Source organism: Erinaceus europaeus, chromosome 17, assembly GCF_950295315.1.
Source record: "Erinaceus europaeus chromosome 17, mEriEur2.1, whole genome shotgun sequence".
In the NCBI taxonomy this organism is placed as follows: Eukaryota; Metazoa; Chordata; class Mammalia; order Eulipotyphla; family Erinaceidae; genus Erinaceus; species Erinaceus europaeus.
Window position 1 is genome coordinate 31,749,307 of NC_080178.1, and position 17,374 is coordinate 31,766,680.

The window sequence follows — 17,374 nt, forward strand, 5'->3', positions numbered from 1 at the left end:
GATGATGCTGACGTTGAAAGGCTTGCGTGCGTGAGCTAACATTTGGGGATCACTGCCAGGCACCTAGTAAGTGACATATATGTGTTTGATCAATAAAGTCATTGAGTCTGCCTTTGCATTCTCTAGACAAGATGTCCTTGACTCATTCTCCCAAGCATAATTTCCAGGGATGTGAACATCTGCCTTCCTTGGAAACTAATAAACCTCTTCTTATGAACATGAAGAGACCCAAGGGCATTCTTTAGAGGCAGATAAAGGAGTCTGGCTTTTTGAAAAGTTTGGGTGTCTTTTTTGCAAAACCCCTTCTAATCTCAGAATAGGAAAGAATCTGCTCATTCAAGTTGCTAATGGCCCCCATGGATCTCACAGCATCTCTTTCCCCTTGAAGTTTTTACATCCCATGTCACCATTTTCTAGCTCAATTAGTGGATTTCTTGGTAATTCTCTTCCAATCCCCTTGTGTGCTATAATGATGGGGCGGGAAGGGCTGAAATCCCCCTTAGAGACAGGTCTCTGTTATTCTGACAGGTGGCTAGTATTAAGCCTGCCTTTATCTCCATCACTTAAGTAAATAAATACTGTGACCTAGGTCTTAAGTAGGAAGAAACAGAAGCTGGGAGGATTTGGGATTTGTCAATTGCAGATGAAACACTTGCTGTGCCCAGAGTAACACTCACTCCCTGTCCCAGCAAAGATGAATTGCTTCAGCATTATTGACATCTATTTATTGTTCTGGTTTTCCCGTGTCCTTTCATGCCCTTCCATACACTTTTCTAACTGTTTAAGATAATTTTTTGTTGAATTATTTAGCCAATGCAAATTAAGTTCTGCTTTGTTCTTAAGAAACAGGCAGGGAGTCGGGCCGTAGTGCAAAGGTGGCACAAAGTGCAAGGACCAGTGTAAGGATCCTAGTTCGAGCCCCTGGCTCTTCACCTGCAGGGGAGTTGATTAACAGGCAGTGAAGCAGGTCTGCAGGTGTCTTTCTCTCCCCTCTCTGTCTTCCCCTCCTCTCTCCATTTCTCTCTGCCCTATCTAACAACAACGACATCAATTACAACAACAACAATAATAACTACAACAATAATAAAAAACAACAAGGGCAACAAAAGGGAAAACAAATAAATATTAAAAACATTTAAAAAAGAAAAGAAAAGAAATAGGCCATGAGCTGAGGCACAGGGCAGGAGACACTAAGATGTGGGGAGGGTTCCACATAGCCTCAATGGGTAACTTAAGACTCCAGGCCCATTGCTAGATGTCAGCTTATTAGAACAAAACTTTTTTCTCTCCATAAAAATGTAATAAAATTTCTTGCCCCATACCTCCCCCCCCCCCCCGTGTGTGTGTGTGTGTGTGTGTGTGTGTGTGTGTGTGTATTTCTTCTTTCTCCAGAAAGGTCCAGAGATTGTCAGCAGCCATATCTCTGTGACTTGTTATTATTAACTAAATTATTTGAAAGAATCTTTATAACTGATCCCTGAGAGTTCCTATAAGGGTCTGCTTCCTTTCTCTTCAATCATTTCTCCTCACAGTAGCTCTGAGAAGTATCTACTTTCTCCTCCTACAATTGCAATGGGTACAGTGGTTCAATGATTTGGGCCTTTTTTGTCTGAGAAATCTGTCCACTCTCTGACATACATATTTATACCCAGTAGGAAAGATATTGATCCCAACCTTTGTAATGAGACAACTCCAGAATGCTTTTTATAAAATATCCCAGCTATATTATTCACTGTCAAGGTATCGAACATGCTACATTAACTTTTTTCTCTTCAGAGCCCATCATGGAAAATAGGAAACCCACCTCATCATCTGGAGCCATAGTCAGGGAATCCTTGGATTCCCACATAAATATAATGGGTTTAGACCGCTATTGGATCCCTCTCTCCACCACCACTGGTCACTTCCTTCAGGAACATCATCATAAGCCCTCTTGTGGGCCTTCCCAGGACCTTGCCTTTACCAGTAGCAATGGTAGGGACTGCCCCAGTCTCAAGGGAGGCTGGGTCATCCTGCCTTGCCACTCGAGGAAGACTGGTCCTGAAATGAGTGCAACCTTCCAGATATGACCATGAGCTGTGAATTCAGATCAATAGAGAGTTTACACAGGCTCTGGTGCTAAATATAAAGGTATATATGGGCCCTGGGTCAAGTGGATGGAGGTAATTAATTTTGTCCATAGAATTTTTCCAAGAATGGGAGCTGCTTTCTACCCTAATCTAACTTTCTAGCCCTTTCCTCTGCTCTGGCACCATTTTCTCAGACAAGGGTTTTATCCAACTTCATGCTAGCTATCAAACTCAAGTAAAAACTACCACAATCAGGGGCCTCTAGAAATATGCTTCGAATGGATTTTCTAGCTTTCTTCCAACCTAAAATCAGTACTCTCATCTACTCTGTTCCTACCATTTGGTTCCTGTTCATTAATCATTTTGTCTCAATTTATGTCCTGCCACCTTCCAAACACCAAGTTGCAGATGCTACCATGACTCCATCCTGACTTCTCTGGGCAGATGACCTCACCAGAGTGTCCTGGGACCTCACCTCACCAGAGTCCTACTCCATTATGGAAAAGGTAGAAACAGATTAGGGGTATGGATTGACCTGCCAATACCCATGTCCAGTGGAGAAGCAATTACAGAAGCCAGAACTCCTACCTTCTGCACCTCAAAACAATTTTGATCCATATTCCCAGCAGGGAAGAAGTAATAGGAGGAAGAGGATAAGAGGACTGAACTCCAGCTCCAACAGGAGCTGGAGAGAGGAGGAAAAAGGGAGGGACATTTGGATGTAGTAATGGTGTCATGAGTGGCTTGGGGGGGGGGAACAGAGGACTAGACCTGGAAGAAAAAGAAGGCAATGGTGTATAAATATATACAGATAGTTGATATAGAGATGACAGTTAACCCAAATCTGCAAACTTTAGGAGAATTGAGGTGGCTTGCAATGGAGGGACTGGGGATTAAGAACTCTGGTGGTGGGAATAGTGTGAAATTATCCCTCTGTTGACAAGAAATTTTGGAAATCAATATGAAGTCATTAATAGAATTTTTAAAAAGAAATTAGGGATAATAACCGACCTTAAATTTGTTAGGTTTGTTAGGTTGCCATCAATAGGGTAAGTGGTCTAGTGAGCTATTATAACAAGGACAACACTTTATTATTGTCATTCATAGTTTCTTAAGTGAATAAGAGACATTTAGCTTATTTTTCTGTTAGAGTTCATCATAAGAGAAAGCAGTTTCCTTGAACTGGATTGAGTCAGAGTAAGGACAAACCCAAACTATACATAAACTGAGCTCTTTAAATTTCTGTCTCTCTTTGAACTACCTGACATTTGTGGTGCTTTTTTCTGACCCCCTTGTCATTTCCTTCCTGAATTAGGCATGCCTTACAAGACAAAAAATCTTGAGGTAAAAGAGCTTTCATATCCGAGAACATCTATATCTTGAGTAATGGTAAGAGTGAGAAATGTATTTCCATTAGAGAACATGGCCACAGCAGTACTAAAAGCACTAGTAGACTAAACACATGAAAGCAGAGAGCCTGTTCCCATCAATCAGCCTTAATTTTTATGAAGCCACAGTTACCATGAGGTGCATCCAAATGCTCTCAGAGCCTTTTCATCAAGGGACAAGGTCTGTGATTTTGTAGCCCATTTTTGCTTTGACCTTAGTGGATGACCTTGGGAATAGGTTGAATTTTTCTGTCAAGGTTCCAAAAATAGCAATGGCATCAAACCTATCTGCTCCATGCTTGGACTCACCAAAATGTCCTTGTATTTATAAGTTGTAATACACAGCTACTGCCTAATCTTGCAAGGCATTCATATTTCCTGGAAGTTCTCTCGTGAATCCCTCTGCCTATACCCACCCAGAACACTCCCTTTGGGTGCTCCACATTAACTGCCACCTGCATCACATCCTAATTGGTTCTTATCTGTTTGCTAGCTCCCTGAGGTCATTGACCAGGTCTTTGTCTCTGCAGTCCAGTATCCAGACCAGAAACTGCTTTCTTAATGAATTAGCCAATGACTGACTGATAATGACCAGGTATATCAGTAATCTGATAGAATCAACAAATATTTACAAACACCATATGCCAAATATTTACAAATACCATACTGAATAGCCTTTATTTTTAAGACATGTTTGGTTTAAAGGAAGGAACTACAAGTTGGGGGGAGGGCATGGAACAATAAGATATTGGCGTATGAAGTTAGATATCACTAAAGGATTTAAGTAATAGTTCCAAGTAGCACTAAAGAAATACTGAAGTCTGTGATACACAAGTTTCTCCAGTTAGAGCAGTAACCATCATTATGGGGGTGAAGGGGGCGGAGGGTTGAGTTGGGAGTGTATGTGTCAGAGAGGCAGATAACCCAGGAAAGGGAGCCTGCAGGGTGATGACCATGTCAATTCAATGCAGCTTCATTTCTGGAGAAGAAAATCCTGTCTAGCCAGCGGCAGTTCCAAGTGTGTCATGTAGTTGGTTGGTTTTCTTAATTTACTCTATGAAATGCTTTTCTCTAATGGCATGCCATTGACGAAATGCACCATAATGTCTTCATTCATCACCTCCAAATGCTTTTTGCATGCATCAGTTGTTGACTTGTTTTCTCCTATTCAGCACATAAATAAGAGGAATGATTTATCCAAAGTCACCATTATTCTTATGTGGAATCTGAAATAACTCTCTAGAGAAATACTGCCCAAGGATATGCCTCCTTATGCTCCTCTGAACTTGTACCGCAAGGTAACTTTGACCTGATTTGCGCTGTAGACTCCACACCAGTCTTTCTTGGTCCAGTATTTGTTAAGGTATGTAATTCTCAAATGGTATGTCTACCTGTGAATGTGACCATGAAGGCACTATGGGCTGTGAACCTGGAGCCCTGGCCATTGCTCCTGTGAGTGAGTATTTGAACAAGCAATGAAACTGCCTCTATGAACTCTTGAATTCACACTCAACGGAAAGTAAAGGGATGTTACATATAAATGAAGTTCCTTTTCTTTTTCTTTCCAACTTGTCCCACTTCCATCTCTTCATCTCTCCATGTCAGAATTACCTACACCCTACACCCTCAGAGTAAATCAGAAATGGAAGACAAATCATAGCATCAAGGTAATTTTCGTCTGCTTAAGTCTCCTTGAAAGAATGGAGAGTATGTTTCTCTTAAGTAAGATCTGGTATTGACTCAAACACTAAGGGGCCACTCCACTAAGTTTTTGCCTTAATCTTCATGATTAATGAAGATAAAAGGTTAGAAGTATAATAATACAGGAATCCTGGTGCATTAAGCATAGTATTATGAAACAACACTGTCTGTAGCTCTCATAAATGTGGCAAGATTTCAAATACCAAGCTTGGTTTCTTAGTCCTTATTTAAAAAAAAAAAAGAAAAATATAAGTATTTCTCTTGTGTCTGGGGTGATAAGTCAGCAGGTAAAGTACCAGGCTTACCTGTGTGAGCTCCTGTGTTCCTTTCTCACCTCCTCATATGCTGGTGAGGGGCTCTGGCCTTTTTTCTCTGTTGAAATACATGAATATTTAAAAGGATGACTCACTTGACATATAAAACATGTCTTGCCATGTGTGTGCAGCCCAGGTTCCAGCCCTGTTACACACGAGATATGCCATTGCAATGGGGAAAGTTCTGGTGTAATAGTGTCTCCCCACCCACCTGTCTGTCTCTGTCTGGGTAAGAAAAAAGCAGCAGCCCTTGATCAGTGGAACCATTCATGTGCAAGGATTATGTTCCGCACAAGAAGGAAGGGAGGAAAGAAAAAAAAATTTCAGAGGTGCATAACTGGTAAAAACAAGCAAGCAGGGAGTTCGGCAGTAGCGCAGCAGGTTAAGCACACTTGGCGCAAAGCACAAGGACATGCGTTTAGGATCCCAGTTCGAGCCCCCTCTCCCCACCTGCAGGGGAGTCACTTCACAAGCGGTGAAGCAGGTCTGCAGGTATCTATCTTTCTCTCCCCCCTCTGTCTTCCCCTCCTCTCTCCATTTCTCTCTGTCCTATCCAACAACAATGACACTAATAACAACAACAATAATAACTACAATAAAACAAGGGCAACAAAAGGGAATAAATAAAAATAAATAAATTTTTTTTAAAAACCAAGCAAGCAAACAAAAACAGATGGTGGTGCACCAGGTTAAGTACACATAGTATGAAGCTCAAGGACCTACGCAAGGATTCCCTGATTCCCCACCTGCAGAGGGATTACTTCACAAGCAGTGAAGCTGGTATGCAGGTGTTAATCTTTCTCTCTCCCTCTCTCTCCTCCTCTCTCAATTTCTCTCTGTCCTATGCAATAAAAATGGAAAAACTGTCCTCCAGGAGCAGTGAATAATGCTGGCACTGAGCCCCAGCAATAACCCTGGAGATAGATAGATTGATTGACTGATTGATTGATTTTTCATTTTAACAGAGAAAAACTATTGAAGATGATTTTGTGAAAGTAAGTAGGGCCAAGAAAATAGCTCATCTGAGAGGATGTGTACTTCGCCAGGTGCACAGCCTAGTTCTCCCCAGCACTGGGGAGCTTGGATGCTGTGATGTCTCTCCTTCTTTCCCTCAGTCTCTCTATCTTCATTTCTGTCTTTAAAAGTTGACCCAGAGTAGTGAAGCCTGCAGTGACAACAAAAAATAAAGATAAGTAATTGTCATTAACGTTCGGGGCTCCAGCAGGCCGGGCTAGCTTCGCGGCGGTAGACAGAGATGACCAGAGACACACGGCTGGGCAGAGAAGCTTTATTCACGAGCGGGCAAACATGCGCTCCTGTCTTTCTGCTCTGGCGGCAGAGAGAGACCCTTAAACTAATCACCACACAGATCTGTCCCGCCTCTCCTCCTCACCCGGCCGCACCAAGCACTCTGGCACTCTGTAGGGGTTCCGGGGGTGGGGAGAAGGGCGCCCACGAAACTAGCAAGGGCCAAGCCAATTCTCCTGGCTGGGGGAGAGCGAGACCAAACCAATATGAAACATACCAACAATTCCTCCTTTTCTTTTTAGATGAATGACCACAGTATCAGGGGTGTGGGGTGAACAGAAACCTATATCGTACAGGCATTTTCAAAAAAGAAACTGGCACAAATATGGAGGACCATGTAAGACAAGAACCAGTGTGCTGCCAAGGGAAGGCCTGAGGGGGACCTTTTTTGCCTCTGGGGGGCATTACTTGCCTCGACGGGCATTTTTTTTTCTCTGTGGGCATTACCCAGCACAATCAGAAATGGAGCATGTGAGAGAGTATTTCATGAGATTTTTTTTCTCTTTTAAATAGAGACAGAGGGAGGAGACAGAGACCACAGCACCAAAGCATCCTTCCTCTAAGTGCAGTGTGGGCTAGGCTTGAATCTGAGTCATGCACATGCATTATTATACGATCCCAAACAGCCAGGCTCTTTTCACAGTGCTAGATGGAATAAAGACTCGTCACCCTACCTGTGCTGGATTAGCACAGTCAACGGCCAAGCCTTTCCCACTATGAGACAAGTTCTCAAGATCTTCCCGCACAGTCATCACTGCCCAGCTATCATCCACATTGGTCTCCAGCTCCCACTGATTCTGTGCTCGGAGAAACTAAGATGGAACTTTCAGAGAGCAAACTGGCGTCTGTTCAGTGATCTTACCAACAAATCTATTCCTGCAATTCCAATTAACTCTATCCGCTCTGAAGATTTCTACAGGCGCTTCCGCCAAGCCATCTTCAAAGCAGCTTCCCAAGCCATTCCTTGTGGGAGACGTGCTAACTATACGCCTTGTCTTGATGCTGAATGTGAGCAACTACTAAAGCAGTATGATGAGTCGGGCGACCCAGATGTGGCTGACCATCTCATTGCCTCCCTGGATGCAACACGCCAAGCCTGCTGGCAACAACTCACGGAAAGTCTGAACTTCACCCACTCAAGCAGGAAGGCCTGGAAGCTTCTTCACAGACTGGGTGCCGGTAGCCAACCCCCTCCCATCTCCCATCCTCCCGTATCTCCAAACTCAGTGGCCAGTCACCTAACTCAAGTTGGACGTGCTAAGATCGACCCAGTCTGGAAAAGAGAAATTTCCCATGAGTGGTCATCCCACTTCTGGTTATCTTGTCCATCTCCAAAACTCTCTCCCTTTACACTGTCTGAACTGGAAGACACTTTGAAGAGGGTTAAACCGGGAACAGCTGCTGGCTATGATAACATCACCCCAGAACTCATTCTTAACCTGGGTCCCGTGGCAAAGAAGTGGCTCGCTTCATTCCTGTCCCACATCTTGGAATCTGAGTCTATGCCCAAAGTTTGGCGTCGCGCGAAGATTATAGCGGTTTTGAAACCAAAGAAAGACCCAACACTGGCTGCCAGCTATAGACCTATTTCTCTCCTCTCCGTGTGTTACAAACTCCTCGAGAGGCTGCTTCTGTCACATATTTCTCATTTTACAGAGAAATTCCTATCACCCGCCCAAGCTGGTTTCCGCCCAGGAAGATCTACCTACGAACAAGCCCTGGCCCTCTCAACTTACATTGAGAATGGATTCCAGAAGAATTTAAAGACGGGTGCTGTCTTTGTTGATCTCACAGCAGCCTATGACATGGTTTGGCACCTAGTCAAGATCTCAAGATGTCTGCCTCCATGGGTGGCCAACACTATATCGTTTCTTCTCCAAAACAGAAGATTCCGGGTGCATCTGGGTGACAAGTCTAGCAGATGGAGACTTGTCTCAAGTGACCTCCCCCAGGGCTCTGTTCTGGCTCCTACGCTATTCAATATTTACATCAATGACCTCCCAGAAACTTCTTCAAGGAAGTTCATCTACACAGATGACATCTGCTGTGCAACTCAGGTATCCAAGTTCGACATCCTCGAGGAAACACTCACGAAAGACATGTCTCTGATATCTGATTACTGTAAAAAATGGAGACTAATCCCTAGCACTGCAAAAACGGTATCATCTGTTTTCCATCTACACCATGCCTTGGCCTCACGTGAGCTTAATGTGCAGCTTGGCAATACGAGAATCCGGCATGAAGCCCAGCCAGTCTATCTTGGCGTTACTCTCGATCGCACTCTGTCATTTCACGAACATCTCATAAAAACTGCAGCAAAGGTGGGCGCAAGGAATAACATCATTGCAAGACTGGCCAACTCCTCATGGGGGGCGAGTGCTTCCACACTGCAATCATCATCTCTGGCATTATGCTATTCCACTGCAGAATACTGTGCCCCAGTATGGTTCCATAGCCCCCATGTCCACTTGGTTGATTCCAAATTATATTCCTCCATGAGGATAATTTCTGGAACCATCCATTCCACCCCGGTTCCATGGCTGCCAGTTCTTAGCAACATCGCCCTGCCAGATATTCGTCGGGATGCGGCATCATCTAAGTTCATTTCCCACGTCTATGGTAGACCGGACCTGCCAATATACGTGGATATCTTCGCCCACCCTGTCCAACGCTTGACGTCTCATCACCCAATCTGGTCCCCTACGCCTACACTGAACTTCTCTGTTCCAGACTCTTGGAAACAGAGTTGGCAGTCAGCTGAGGTAAAGAACAAACACCTCATCACAGACCCCTGCTAGCATCAATCCGGCTTTGACCTAGCACGTTATGTTTGGGCCCTCCTCAATAGGTATCGAACAGGCCATGGCCGGTGTGCCACTATGTTCCATCGCTGGGGAGCCAGAGACGACCTGAACTGCCCCTGCGGCTACAGACAGACTATGACCCACATAGTCAACGACTGCCACCTCTCCAGATTCAAAGGAGCTCTCGAAACTTAACATCAGGCTCAACCTGATGCTGTTGACTGGCTATGGAAGAAGGGCAAACGCTAGAAGAAGAAGATGCACATGCAAAAAAGCAACAAACTACCCAAGTGAGCTATTGTGCCAGGCTAAGGATGTGACATTTAAAGCAGACTTCCCCCCAAATAAAGTATTTATCTACGGTGGAAGTGACAATATGCAAGTTATTCCAGCTATACTTGTGGTTTCAACTGTATTCCATTTATTGATGAGAATATTTATATCCAAGTCAGTGGTGATTTGGTTACTGGTATTATTTGCAGTGACTAGCTTTACTGGGATGCTGAGAACATCACCTGTTTGTTGTTGTTGCTGTTATTTTTGTTTTGTTTTGTTTTTTAAGCTCAAAGTTACATAAAGAACCCCTTTAACACCACCACTTTGGACCAATGTCAAAGGCAATTCAGTAGAGGTTTTCTCCCTTCATAGTCCTCCATATAATTATGGCTGACTTAGAAGCATTCTGGAAGATGGTAAATATCAGCCACTTTCCCCCTTTAACTGTGGTTCATTTTGTCTGAAAGTTTTGTAAAGTTACAGTTGTCATTCTACAGCTGAGTCCATGTATATAGCTACTAATCACCCAAAGTGAAAGAAACTGTTTTAGTCCTATTTCTAGAAAAGAAGTTTGGATACAAGTTAACAACACCCACTGATTATTCTAAGTGTTTTAGTGGAACTGAGTTAATATTTGGTTGTCATCCAGGGTGCAAACATGTACCTCTGTAGCCATTCAGCAGTAGTTATATTTATCAAGTGGCCATGCTATATCAGGAATTCCATTTAGTGTAAGAGTTGGTCAGAGTTAGACTAGAGAGGCTCCAAAGTCTTTTTCAAGAGTGTGAATCACAACTGGACTAGATTAAGAGTATTTTCCTCTAAATAACTTATAAGAACATCAGTGGACCTGCCCCTTTATCTCCACCTGTACTATAAAACCTAACCTTATCTTTCTTTCTATCTCTATTTTCTTTCAATCTTTTTTTCTATCTCTATTTCTATCTCCCCCTCCTCTCTCAATTTCTTTCTGTCCTATCTAATAAAAAATTAGAAAGAAAAAACAAAGGAGGAAATGGCCACTGGAGGCAGTACTGGGCCCCAGTGATAACCCTGATGGCAATGAAATTTTTTTTAAAAAATGGATAAATGAATGTGAATACAAAGTAATTGGCCTTTATACAGTATAGTTAGGAATCTACATCTATAAGTCAGAGATGTCTGGCTAATGTTAAATCTCAGAAATTAAAGTTTAGACCTTTTAAACACTGACTACTTGGAGTATACATGCTCAAACTGGCTACAGGGGGTAATTAGGGGGTGCATGATTGTTATGCATGAAGACTTATATGGGGCCAGTCAGTGGTGCATTTGGTTGGACACACATGTTATAATCAATGCACAGGGACCAGGGTCCAAGCCCCCAGCACCCATCTGTAGGGTGGGTGGGGGGTGATTTGTGAGCAGTGAAGGAGTGCTACAGATCTCTCTCTTTCTCCCCCACTCTCCTCTTTATTTCTTTCTGTCACTATCCAATTGAAAAAATAAAAGGCCAATGAATACACTCTCTATCCCTTAAGGATTCAGAACTTCTTGGGTCAATATTAACATTGACCTCTACAAAGTGATGTTGAAATAGACATTCGGCTAATAATGGAATATGCTTCCTATAGACCAGCACCTTGACTACTTAGCACCTCTCAGACAGTTCCTGAAATGTCCTACAATTTGATGTCTCCATTCAAAATCAGGAAGAGGGGGGTGGGATTCTCCACTTACTGTTTCTCTAATTAGAGAATTTTCTATAAACTCAAGATACTAAGTAAGTTGCTATGACAATGAGTTTCAGGACTTTTGTTTGATCACAGTAATAGAATTCTACCATATCTGGATAACATGTAAAGATTTATCGTAGACATAGACAGATATCTATTTAATGTATACTAATTTTTTTTCTTCAAATATTTTACTGTGGCCATATATCAATTGCACACTGCTATTTTTATGTACACTTTTTTAAAAGCATGCTTATTCAAAAGTTTCTCAATTTTAAATTAACAGTAAGTACCTTAATTTTCATCACTAAAGCCTCCATTTATCTCACACATAAATCAAAATAGCTCAATACCTACTTTCAATAATAGAAGACAAGATACCAGAAACAAGGCTCGACATCTCGATTACATTTTGAATCTTTCAATTATGACTTGATATTTCAATTACATTTCCATTTTCTTCAGTAATTTCTTCTTTGTTTTTCTTCTTTGTCTAGAAGAGTCTGTCTTAAACTCAAGGTAGCTACTAATTTTATTTATAAATTTTGTCTGTCCTGTCTAGAATCAATGCCTTATAGGCTAGAGATTACAGTCATATAATTTTATATCCACAGTTTATAATCTCTGACAGTTCAGATATTTTTTAATTATTTATTCTCTTTTGTTGCCCTTGTTTTATTGTTGTAGTTACTATTGTTGTCGTCATTGTTGAATAGGACAGAGAGAAAGAGAGAGAGGAGGGGAAGACAGAGAGGAGAGAAAGATAGACACCTGCAGACCTGCTTCACCGCCTGTGAAGCGACTCTCCTGCAGGTGGGAAGAGGGGGCTCAAACCGGGATCCTAAATGCCAGTCCTTGCGCTTTGCACCACATGCACTTAACCTGCTGCGCTACTGTCCAACTCCCCAGTTCAGATATTTTTAAGATTCTGTTGCAATCTTCACTACAAGATGTCTCTAATATTCACACATTGTCCATTTACACATGAGTAGGTATGTTAAGCTGTTCAAACTGATAATGTAATTCTGAAGATAAACACAAAATGACTTTTACAAAGGCACAAAATAATATGTTATATACCCTGCCAGCAGTTCCCAAGCCAGAGATTTGATAAAATATCAGTTTAAAGGGTGGCAAGAAATTATTTCTTGAATGAAGAATTCTAATTTCTTGGGATGAGAGTTAACTCTGGAGAAATACCTAAACATACCATTTTTTCTTACCTTTGTAACTCGGCAGTTCTCAAACTAATAAATTAGAGTAAGTGATTAGCCTAAGACATGGAGAAAATTGGATGCAGCATGAAAAATTAACAACAATGTTAATGAGAAAATGGTAAGCTTATAAGTCCTGTGCTTAAATTTAATATGCGGGGTGATTAAGGCTTCATAAAGTTGTTTATTAAAAAAGAGTATTTGATCTTTTCTTAATGTTTCCAGATCTTTCCAAGGTCAGAGAAGACAACTCAGCTTTATCACATTATGTTCTGGTGTAAGGGTTGATGTTGTAATGGATTGTGACGAGCCACCAGCCTGTGTACATCAGACTTGTGTGTGTGTCACTGGGAGAACATCTTCCACAAACAAGCACGTGACAGTCCTCACATTTATCACATATGTCCCATGCCTCCTGAATAAAACACCATTTGTAACTAACCAAAATTAATCTGAGCCCAACTAATGAGAAGGAGGTTGCTCCGTTAATTCTTTATGGCAAGCTAACTCTTTCCTCTGAAACGGATGGACATTCACCCATTTAGACTATCAAAGAGTTCTTCCTGAATTTTAAAGTTTAGAACATCTCTTTTGCCTAGGAGATATTTTGATTTCAAGGTACTGAAATGTGTTCAAGGGGGGAAAAAAAGTTTATTAAGTGATAAGGGCATAATAGCAAGAAATAAGCAAAATAAAAATAAGTCAAGAATCGCCAGGTACCTCAGCAGCTGTATTCCTTGAACTTTCTTTTTATTCTTTTTATTTTTTTATTTTTTTTCCTCCAGGGTTATTGCTGGGCTCGGTGCCTGCACCATGAATCCACCGCTCCTGGAGGCCACTTTTCCCCCCTTTTCGTTGCCCTTGTTGTTGTAGCCTCGTTGTGGTCACTATTATTGCCATTGTTGATGTTGTTCATTGTTGGATAGGAACAGAGAGAAATGGAGAGAGGAGGGGAAGACAGAGAGGGGGAGAGAAAGATAGACACCCGCAGACCTGCTTCACCGCCTGTGAAACGACTCCCCTGAAGGTGGGGAGCCAGGGGCTCAAACTGGGATCCTTATGCTGGTCCCTGCGCCTTGCGCCACATGCGCTTAACCCACTGCACCACTGCCCGACCCCCTTCCTTGAACTTTCTATCTAATGCATCTGATCATCTTCTTCTTAATCAATGAGTTGGTGCTCTGAGTTACATGTCTATCCCTGATTTAATCAGCAGCAACTAGTTCTATAAAATCTACTGCTACCCCCTTAGAGAAATAAGCTCTTTGAATTTAGGTGAGAGCAGTGTGTTAATGAGGACAAGACTGGGATGTGAGCCTCACAAACTACTAATTTTTCGTCTCCAGACCCCACATAGTCTCATTATACCCTCTGAAACTAATACTAATAATCCCACAGTATGACTGAAGATTGGTTGAAGGAATATAAGTGACTGGAAGCAAATCTATCACAGGTGAGGAGGAGCAGAGCTATGATATTTCATAGCCCTGGATGTGCTATGGGAATCAGTAGTGCCATCTTGCTATAATGACTTTGTTTGATTTTGCTACTAGAGTTTTGCTGGGGCTTCAAGTCTGATTTCACCTCACCCCACCCCACCCCAAGCCTCCACCACACACACACCGTCACTCTTCCTTTCTCTCTCTCTCTCTCTCTCTCTCTCTCTATATATATATATATATATATATACATATACATATATATATATATCTTTAATTTCTTCCAGTTATGGGATGAAAGACAGGGGTGGGAAAGTGGTGAGGAAACTTTCTTTTTGTGTGTCATTCTCAAACCCAGATCCTCACACATGGTAAATTATGTGTTCTTTAAGGTAAGCTATATCTGAAACCCAGAGTAATGATCTTTTAAGAATTCTTCAGCCTAATTCCCTCTGTCTTTTCCAACTTGGAAAAATGAATTGATAAGACTCACTGAGTGAGTTGTTCACAAAAACTATCTCTTGCAAGATGTTTGGCCATGACTGTGTTATATAGTTAAACATAGTCACACAATTATGGTTGAAAATTAGCATAAATTATGATAGTGAATAACTCACATTTTTTGTTCTGTTTGGAACATGAAGTTTGGGATCAAGCTAATTTGGTTCAAGATAAGATTCCACCACTCAGTAGCTGTGAGTTTTTCATCCAGTTTCTTAGTCTCTTTGACCTTTGATTTTCTCATCATTGAAATACCAGAATTGGTCACACAAGGCCAATGATTTCAGTAAGAAAATGGATGCCATGGTGAATGTCATGTATCAGCTACCATTATCAAGTTATTTATTAATATAGAGACCTTTTGCACCTTTCAAATGTTTGTTTTATGGTAGTGTGGTCTTTAGACTTTTCTATTTTTAAGCTCCACTTTGCAAATGCAACATAATCTTATTTATATTTGTAAAAACTGGCTTATTGAGCCTAGGTTTAAGCCCTTGAGCCTCAAGGAAGTCTTCACAAGTGGTAAAGCAGTTTCTCTCTATCTCTCTATTATCCTCTCACCAATCAATTTCTCTCTGTCCATTCAAATAAAATAAAGAAAAACTTAAAAGAATAAACAAGTGATAATTTAAAAGAGCTTATTGGAGTGGTGGAAATGGCTTACTTGGAAAGTGTAGGGCTTTGCCATGCAGCTTAATATTGAGCCTGGCGCCCACAACAATGTGGAAAGTGCTGTAGTTTCTTTCATTCTCTCCCTCTGCTACTCTCCCTCTCTGTCTTTAGAAAAATGCCTAAGACAATGGTGATACCACTTCATCCCTGTAAGAATGTCATACATCAGAAAACGTAGCAGCAACAGATGCCAGAGAGGTTGTGGGGACAAAAGAGCCCTCCTGCACTACTGGTGGGAATATCAATTGGTCCAACCCCTGTGGAGAGTAGTCTGGAGAACTCTCAGAAGTGGACTCAAAGTGTACTTAAGCTATGATCCTGCAATTCCTCTCCTGAGGATATATCCGAAGGAACCCAACACACCCATCCAAAAAGATTTGTGTATACCTATATTCATAGCAGCACAATTTGTAATAGCCAAAACCTGGAAGCAGGGGCCAGGCAGTAGCACGCCTAGTTAAGTGCATATGTTACCAAGCAAAACTTGCCAGCATCCCGGGTATCCAACAACAGAGGAGTGGTTGAGAAAATTGTGATATATATACACAATGGAATATTAGTCAGCTATTAAAAATGTTGATTTTACTTTCTTCACCTTATTTGGGAAAGAGCTTGAAGGAATCATGTTAAGTGAGATAAGTCTGAAAGAGGATGAAAATGGGATGCTCTTATAGACAGAAGTTGAAAATTACTGCCATGATGTTGGCCTGCCTTCTCTGGGCAGATGACCTCACCAGTGAATTCTTTTTTAAAATTTATTATTATCTTTATTTATTGGATAGAGACAGCCAGAATTCAAGAGGGAGGGGGTTGGTAGAGAGGGAGAGAGATAGAGAGACACCTGCATCCCTGCTTCAACACTCCTAAAGCTTTCCCCCTGCATGTGGGGACTGGGAGCTCGAACCTGGGTCCTTGCGCATTGTAATACATGCACTCAATCAGGTGTGCCACCACCCGGCCCCATGACCAGTGAATTGTATAACCCAACCTCCCCAGAGCTCTATCTCACTAGAGAAAGGTTGAGAGAAGCTGAGGATATAGATTCACCTGTCAATGTTCACGTCCCTCAGAGAAGCAATTACAGAAGCTACAGTTCCCACTTTCTGTACCCCTTAGAGATCTTTGGTCCATACTCCCAGAGGGATAAAGAATAGGGAACCTTCCAATGGAGGAGATGGGATATGGCACATTGGTGGTGGGAATTGTATGAATTGTACCCCTCTTATTCCAGAATCTTGTCAATCATTATTAAATCACTAATAATAAATTTAAAAACCAAGTTGAAAAATAAGAAAACACAAATCAGGACTTGAACTGGGTTTGGTGTATTGTACCAAAACAAAGGACTCTGGGGTGGGAGGAAGGGTTCAGGTCCTGGAACATAATGTGAGAGGACCTAGAGGGGGCCTGAATTGTTATGTGGAAAACTGAGAAATGTTATACATGTACAAACTACTGTGTTTTATTTTTGTTACTGTATTTTATTGTTGACTCTAAACCATTTATTCCCCCCCCAATAAAAGTAGAAATAAAGAAAGAAACTGAAAGCTCTAGAAAAAAAAAAAAACACCTTATTCATTTTCATGAGAGAGACAAAAAAGACCAAAGCATTGTTCAGCTCTGGCTATTAGTGGTGCCAGAGGTTGAACCTGGGATATTTCTCATGCAGGTATGATGCATTGCCATTCAAAGTCTCTCCCTGATCCTAACTTCCAATGTTTTAAACAAAAGAAAACATTCAACTAATGATCATGATAGAGATAACTATATTCTGGACATGCAGATCAAAATGCTAAGAGTAGAAGAATGCTAAGAGTAGTAAGAATCCGTGACTCTGAACTTGCAAGAAAAACTGGCATTTGCTTCCATAAATTCAGTTTTCCCTCTTCTATCTCCTTGTTTTTTTTTTAACCTAAAATAAGAAACTAGAAGCCGCATATTCCAGACTCCAAGTCTACAGTAGAAACCATGAA